The sequence below is a fragment of the Papio anubis genome, chromosome 9 (assembly GCF_008728515.1).
Source record: "Papio anubis isolate 15944 chromosome 9, Panubis1.0, whole genome shotgun sequence".
In the NCBI taxonomy this organism is placed as follows: Eukaryota; Metazoa; Chordata; class Mammalia; order Primates; family Cercopithecidae; genus Papio; species Papio anubis.
The window spans coordinates 219,058-226,342 of NC_044984.1; the positions used below are offsets into that span (position 1 = coordinate 219,058).

Below are 7,285 nucleotides of genomic sequence, written 5' to 3' on the forward strand. Positions count from 1 at the left end.
AACCCAAATGTCGATGTTGCTACAGAATTAGGACCGAGGCACCCTGAGAAATGACCCTGGACTCATCCCCAAACAAATGAACAAACTAGCGAACGAACTTGAAAACATTCATGGAAAAGCACCAGACGGGAAACCCAAGTTCTAATCCAGATCTAGCTGTTAATAACAATAGCAGGCTAACACCTGAGTGAGCCCCGTGTTCACAACAGGCACTCTTTCTCTGTGTGACTGAAGTGCGTCCTCGTAAGAATCTTTGAAGTTAGGCATTACTATTAGCTCCACTTCGTGTGTGAGAAAGTGAAGCTCCGAGAGATTAAGGAACAGTGCCCGGCGCCTGCGGGGCCTCGGGGACACCATTCTCGAATGCTAGAATAAACTTACCAAGACAGTGAGTCGTGGAGCTGGGTCTCTAACTTGCTGTGTGACCTCAGGCCAATCACACCTCCTCTCTGAACCCTAAGTCTCCCTGAAAGAGAGAATGACCGCTGCTCAGCAGGGGTTTTCGGAGGGCGAAGGGATAAAAACAAGATTCAATAAAGAGAAGGAGAACCGACGGTCTCTGCTCGCCGGCCATAGGGTGAGCTCCAAACACAAGGACCCCTGGGGCGGTGGTCAGAACTGAGCCTGACTGTTCCCAGACCAGAGGCAGCGATCGTAGGACCAAGGTGGTCTCCAGAGTTGGGGGAGTGGAGTCTTGTTGGGGAAAAGGAGTAAATGAAGGAAAAGCCGGAGGGGAGCAGGGGCAGGGAAGCAAATCACAGAATCCCGTGTGGGCCCAGGGTTTGAGTTTTATCAGAAATAGGGGAAGAGAGAAAAGAGAACAGGAGCTGATGAACTGACACTGACACTGACACATGATTTTTTAAAAAATAAAAATGTAATTGGGAGGAGCATAACTTGTGGTTAAGAATGAAAATCCAGAATGGCAGAATGAAAGCAAGAGCAAGTGAAAAGGAAAACCGGCCCCGCGCCACGGTAACTGAGGGGGAAATAGGCTTGAACTGCAGCAAGACGGATTTAAGTCAGACTCAGGGAAGAAATGGCCCAGAGGATGTTGGACACCAAAACAAGCTGTACTGAGTTCTCCTTTCTGACTGCTTTTAAAAGGTGCACCCCACCCCCGCTGTGCGCTTCCACCTCCAGCTTCAGCTTGCCTCCCCAGCCCCTCGCGTCTCCTCCCAAGGCCGCCCACCTGCTTTGCTAAGCTGCGGCAGGGGTGAGGGACGGCCGATGGACCTCATCATACTTCAGTGCCCTTCAGAAGCAAACACAATTTCCACCCCGGGCTTGGTGCTGCCCAGAGAGGAAATCTTCAAGAGACTAGAAAGTCCAAAGTTAACTCTGTTTTCAGGAGCTGGGCGTGTAGCCAGAGGCCAGCTGGGGCTCGCAGAGGAGCAGACAAGACCAGAAATGCTGCTGCCCAGGTACCGCTGGCATCCCAGCTCTGTCCCCTTTGCTCCCCAGTCCAGCACAGGAACAGCTCAGGGCTTGCACATGGGGGATGGGACCCACCCCTGCTTCAGCCTACACCCACATACCAACACCCATTCGCGTACACACACTGGTGCCATTTCCCGTCACGTCCCTTTGCACACACATACCTGTGTGCATGACCAAAACCTGGCTCCCTCTGCAGTCCTTCACACCCCGTGAGCTGCTTGTCTCAGTCGGTGGCTGCCCGCAGCTCCCCTGAGTGCCCCCCTCGGGCACAAGCACACCCATGCCGCCCACCACCCAAAGCCAAGACAGCTTCCTCCTGGGAGACGCCGGGCACCCAGCTCGTTATGCTCAGCCAGGAGGCAGACGACAGGAGCCCCTCACCTGTGATCATTTATTGCAGTTCCTGGGCCCTCAGGAATGCCCCGAGGTTTCTCCTCTCCACTGTTCCTTCCACCTCGATGGACACCATCTGCTTCCCCTCCCCTCGCCAGATGACCACCCCTGCTTTCACCCACTGCCGTGACCAGCTCCCCATCGGTGGACTTTCCTGTTCCACAGGCTGATCCCTGAGCCGCTCCCACGCTGGACGGGGCGGAGCTAGGGGGCACCCCTTGTCCTGAGAGTCGGTCGTGGGCATCAGACTTGCCCTCTGGCCCGAGGTTACTGCAGGTCCTGCCTCCCACCACAGACACGCACAGTTCCACAGTCTCACTTCCCTGGGCTCTATCCCTCCAGCCCCTCTGGGCAGCAGGTGGAGACTGCAGAAATAGAGCCAGTCCCTCCACTTCCCGCTCACCTCAGTCCCCAGCACCGGCTCCTGCGGGCAGCTCAGCTGCGGGCATCAGGTCTCCAGGAGAGTTCCAGCTTGGCCGCTTACAGGAAAGTCAAGAGAGCCGGGACCTGAAGGGGAAACTGTCCTCCACGTTCACGCCTTATGCTGTTCCTCCCAGTGCAAAATCCCATGGGACTTGTCCAGGGACTCCCAGACAGAAAGAAGCTGTGTGTGTGTGTGTGTGTGTGTGTGTGTGTGTGTGTGTGTGTGTGTGTGTGTCTGTGTGTGTTGGGAAGTGAAGGGACAGAGAAATACCAGGAGCAACAGGAGGGACTGAGGCCAAAAGTTTGTGAACCAAGATTACAACATCCAACCTCAGGAAGTCAAGTCCTCTGTCCCCAGTGTTCCCACCCCCATCCCACTCCCACTACGAACCCACTGTCTCCAGACCGGTGCCCTCCCAGTGGGCACGGTCCCATGATGACCCCTCCAGAGCTGGGCTGAGCTGCTCCCTTGGGCAGGGGAAGGGGCTCAGAGGCTCACACCCTGACCTCATCTCCCCTCCTCCTGCTCCTTGCCCTTCCTCCTTTCCCCTCCCCCTTCCCCCTTTTCCTCTATCCCCCTCCAGAACCATCTCCTTCCCAGGGACGAGGAGATGGGATGTGCAGCACAGGGGACAGCCCTCTCTTACCAGAGACTCCAGGCTGGAAACGGAGAACCTTGGGAGGGGAGGTGACCTCACTGATGAGGGCAAGGGAGGAGGGTGAATCACACGCTGGAGTTTTCCACCAAGTACCTGCCCTCTGTGGCTTCCAGGCAAGGCCCTGGCCCTTCACAACCACTACCCCTCTCCCTGGGATTTTCCTAGAGAAAAAGCACCCAGAGCATATCTCAAGAAGCAACGTAGAGAGGACCCAGGCTTGGGACCAGACAGACCTGAGTTTCTTCTCCTCTATCATGTATCAGTCACGACAGCTAGACAAGGGTCAGCCTCGGTTTCCCAGTCTGTCAAACGTAGGTAACAATACAATATCGACTTTGCGGGGCTGCTGTGAGGGTGCTGGGATATCATAGGTGCTTCGGGGGGGTGTGGGTCCTCTGGAAGCAGAGGCTGGGACAGTGGGGTATCTGCTCCCAGGCACCTCTGGTCGCTGCACAGCACCAGGCACCTACCTAGAAGTGGTCTGGAGTGGCCTGGCAGCTATCAGTGGGGAAGGGTATTTTTGAATACATGTGCCCTATGCCGTGCGCCCAGTGAGTTCCTCCAGAACAGTGTCCTCGTCACTGTCCCTGAGCACGTCCACCTGGTGCTGGGTACGGCACCGTCCCACCGCCCTTCATTCAGAATAGCCGGTGCCTCCTTCAAGCAAAGGAGATGCTTCTTCAGCTCTAGGTGGCATGAAGGGAGAGGAAGTTGTGGGGAGAAAGGGAAAATTCCTTTTACATGTGCTTCCTCTTTGTACTTTAGAACTTCTCAGCAGGGGTGGGGTGTGAAGTGAGAATCTCAGTCTGTAGTTTTCCATCAAGCACCCCCACTGTGTGTCTCTCGGTCCCCTCTCAGCATCTCCTGTGGGGTTTCACATGATGAGGAAGGCAGAGCAGGTCTCAGCTCTCAGACCCATTGCCTCTACGAAACCAGCAGCCGGGCTGGGGGTCAGCCGTGGCACAGTAGGACGTGGCCCAGCAAGAATCCATACTTGAGCCACCCCGGTGCTCAGGTGTGGTCTGTCCCTGAGTGTCAGGTCCACCGTGGATTGACCATAGAGCTATTGCAGAGGGGACATCAAAGTCCGTGCGATCACCTAGCTGTAGCTACTGCAGAACAAAACACGAGCCTCTGCATAAAAATGAGAAAGAGGGGAGAGGATCTGGCAAGCCACGAGGGTGAGTTTTCCTCAAAAATTATATTTAGCACCTACGGCGTGACATGCTTTCTGCGAGAACGAACAGCAACAGCCCAGCAGTCCTGTCTCCTCTCCTTCACCTTGTCAGAGAACAGCTGCCTGGTTGACCTGGCCCGGGGAGTGCAGTTTGACTTGCCCCCGAAAGAGCTACCTAGTTCCTCCCTGTTTTTATCTGACTACCTCTGGCCTTAGTCCCACCATCTTAATGTTGAGTCCTTCCTTACTCAAGTTCTCCTAGCCTCCAACACCCACTTAGTATTCAGACCAGTTAGTAAACTCCTGGAGGCCAGAGACTCTCACCTTTGCAAAAGGTAGGCATCCTGGGAAGCCTAGCTGAGACTGGGCTGTTTCCACACTGAGGAGTGTGCAGAGTGAAGATGACGTGGAGCTAAATGAATCTATTACCTTGGCTGCAGCAGGAACCACTGGCCACCACAGAACGTTCTCACCACCCTCATCTTCTAACCCCGTGCGTACTTTCGGAGGGCCTGGAATAGGACTTATTTCTGAGCATCTAACTCAGACGAGGAGTTTCACATGTTACTTCATTTCATCCCCTTAAGGACTTTGAAATATAAAAATCATCAGCCCCGTTTTACAGATGGGAAACTGGGGTGAATAAATAGAAGCTACGTGGTTTGTCCAAAGGCCACACACGAGTGATGGTGCTGGGATTTGAACCTGGGCCTCTTGGCTCCAAAAATCTATGCTTGTTCCACTGTAGCATACTGTTCCCCTGACCATGGATATCGATAGGGCAGGGGTCTCATTTCATAATTCGTTATTTCTGCCTCTCACAGGTAATACAATTCTGCCTCAGAATAGGCACTCGGTGTTTACTGGATGGAGGATGGACGGACGGACGGATGGACGGACGGATGGACGGATGGATGGACGGACGGATGCACGGATGGACAGATGCACGGATGGACGGATGGACGGATGGATGGATGGATGGACGGACGGATGGAACTTGAAGGGGGAAAAATGATCACAGTTTTCCCTTTTCTGGGAGGACATTGTTTCCCCAGAATCAGAGGGCTTAGGTGACTCAGGTCCTGCTTATCTTGGACGATGCTGCTGTGCGGAGTAGCACTCTCAGGCCACAGGAGGCAAAATTATTTTAGGACTACCTCTCCCTCCACTGCAACCTAGTCTGAGACTGGGGACAGCAAGGGTATCTCTAAACTCCTCCTGAGCTCTCCTGTGATGCTGGCAGCCTGAAGTGGTGGGGCTGGAGCTATGGGAAATAGGATGGGTTTGCCTGAATGCTCCCCAGGGCAGCTGTCCCTATAGCATCTGTTGGACTCTAACAACACTGATGCGAGTAGTGGTATTCCTGTTTTATGGAAGAGAAGACTAAGGATCAGAGAGGTTACACTTGCCCAAGGTCACACAGTTAGTAAGTAAAAGGGCCAGGATCCAAGCCAGGCCTGGAAGCCCCTCTAAAGGAGTACGCTCAGCTGGCTGTGGCGTCTCTGAGTTGGTGCACATGTGCACCTGTCTCTGAGGATGAGGAGGGGCTGGTGCCTGCATGGCTGTGTATGGATCTGAGACCCGGGTGTCCATGTGGGCAAGGTCTGAGGCCCCACGCAGCCTGGTGGGCTCAGTGTCTAACAAGCCGCTTCCCCACAGCCCTGGGCATAGTCTGTAACTCTCCTGTAACTCTGCTTCTGCTCTCCCTGTTCAGCGTGCCCCCGGGCTCTCACTGCTTGCCTTCCTTCTCTAACGGGTGTGGCCTCCAGACAAGAGAGGCCCCCCTTCCTTTGGGTCTTCTTCTCTGGGAACTCCACGATACAGGGCCCACCCTTCCAGGCTGGGGAAGCAGGTGTCACTGACTCGGCTGCCCTACACCCCCACCCCCACCCCACCCCCATCTCTTCAGCCCTACTGGCTAAGGCCAAGGTACTCCTGCTTCCTTCCCTCAACCCTGACCCCTGACCCAAGCCAGCAGCATTCTCACATCACTGCCTGCCACAGCCCCGCCTGCGGTTAGAGCCTCATCCCCTCGGCCACCTCCCTCGAGTTCAATGACCTCACACCGTGTGTCACCGAGTGACTGAAAGGACCCTCACACCCATGACTGCCTTTGAGCCCCACAACAAGCCTGCTTGGAGAAGGAGCGCCTGGCATTATCTTCAACTGCAGAGCAAAGAACCTGAATTCCAAGTGACTGCACAAAGACACCCAGCAAGTTCTGGAACCTCCTGATTCTTACACCAACAGGTGACTCTCACACCATGTTCCACCATCAGGACGCTCCTAGATGCAACTCAGATTACATCTGAGTCTCACATTCCGCTGAGGCTGGCAGTTCTGGCAACTTTGGTCAGAGGGATGGATACAGACAGGGACCCTTAGAACCCAGCCTGCCCCATGAGGTCCTGCCCCACCCCAGTTATCCTTTTCCACAGCTCTTTGCTCTTTTCTGTCATGGTATCTGTCACTCATTGTTTAGGAAATTGTGTCTGTTTTTGCTCCTGGCGTGTCAGGAACCCAGCACCGCACCGCGAACCCAGCACCGCACCATGAACCCAGCACCGCACTATGAACCCAGCACCGCACTATGAACCCGGCACCGCACCACGAGCCCAGCACGGCACCATGAGCCCAGCAGGGCACCACGAGCCCAGCACCGCCCCACGAGCCCAGCAGGGCACCACGAGCCCAGCACCGCACCACACGGGAGGTGTTCTGTCAATAGTGTCCAATGGATGGAGCTGCGGGTCTTGCAGCGTCTCGAGTTCCGGCCTGCCTCTCCAGCAGACGTATTTCTCCCCCTGTGAGACTGACACTGAGCCCAGCACCCTTGGGGAATGCCTGAGCAGTCATTCTCCAGGGAAGGGCAGCCAAGGCTGACATACAGTAGGACAGCTGTCATTAATCTTCACCAGCTCTTCCAACGACAAAAAGTCAAAAATTGAAGACTAGCAAATATTTCAGTGCATTTTTGTCCACTAATGGACATGTGAAGAACTGAGATCACCCAGGGAAGCCTGTGCACCCTCAGACTGCAGATGTAAGAATCACGGGACACACCAAGGGCAGCATCAGAAGACCCATCAGAACAAAGGTGGGCACAAGGGCAGACCCCCAAGCCCGCGCATAGGCCAGGAGAGATGTAGCCGTGTGCACAGCCACTTCCAAAACCACACACAAAGCAACAGCC

General features: G+C 54.9%; 1 protein-coding gene across 7 annotated transcripts in view; it reads right to left on the bottom strand.

Moving 5' to 3' along the window:
* The window catches only part of SLC6A12 (solute carrier family 6 member 12), a 28,551-nt gene extending 23,551 nt beyond the window's left edge, over window positions 1-5,000 (bottom strand). The window contains exons 1-3 of one of the 7 annotated variants that reach the window (XM_021921882.2): window positions 2,904-5,000; window positions 2,237-2,340; window positions 382-466 (exon numbers count right to left, since the gene is read on the bottom strand). The gene's annotated coding sequence lies outside the window, so the exon portion shown is untranslated. Of the gene's footprint in view, window positions 1-381; window positions 467-1,821; window positions 2,159-2,236; window positions 2,760-2,903 lie in introns of those variants that run through there. The other 6 variants (XM_021921887.2, XM_003905780.5, XM_021921883.2 and 3 more) reach the window with 6 other exon arrangements.
* Between the last annotated feature and the right edge of the window lie 2,285 nt (window positions 5,001-7,285).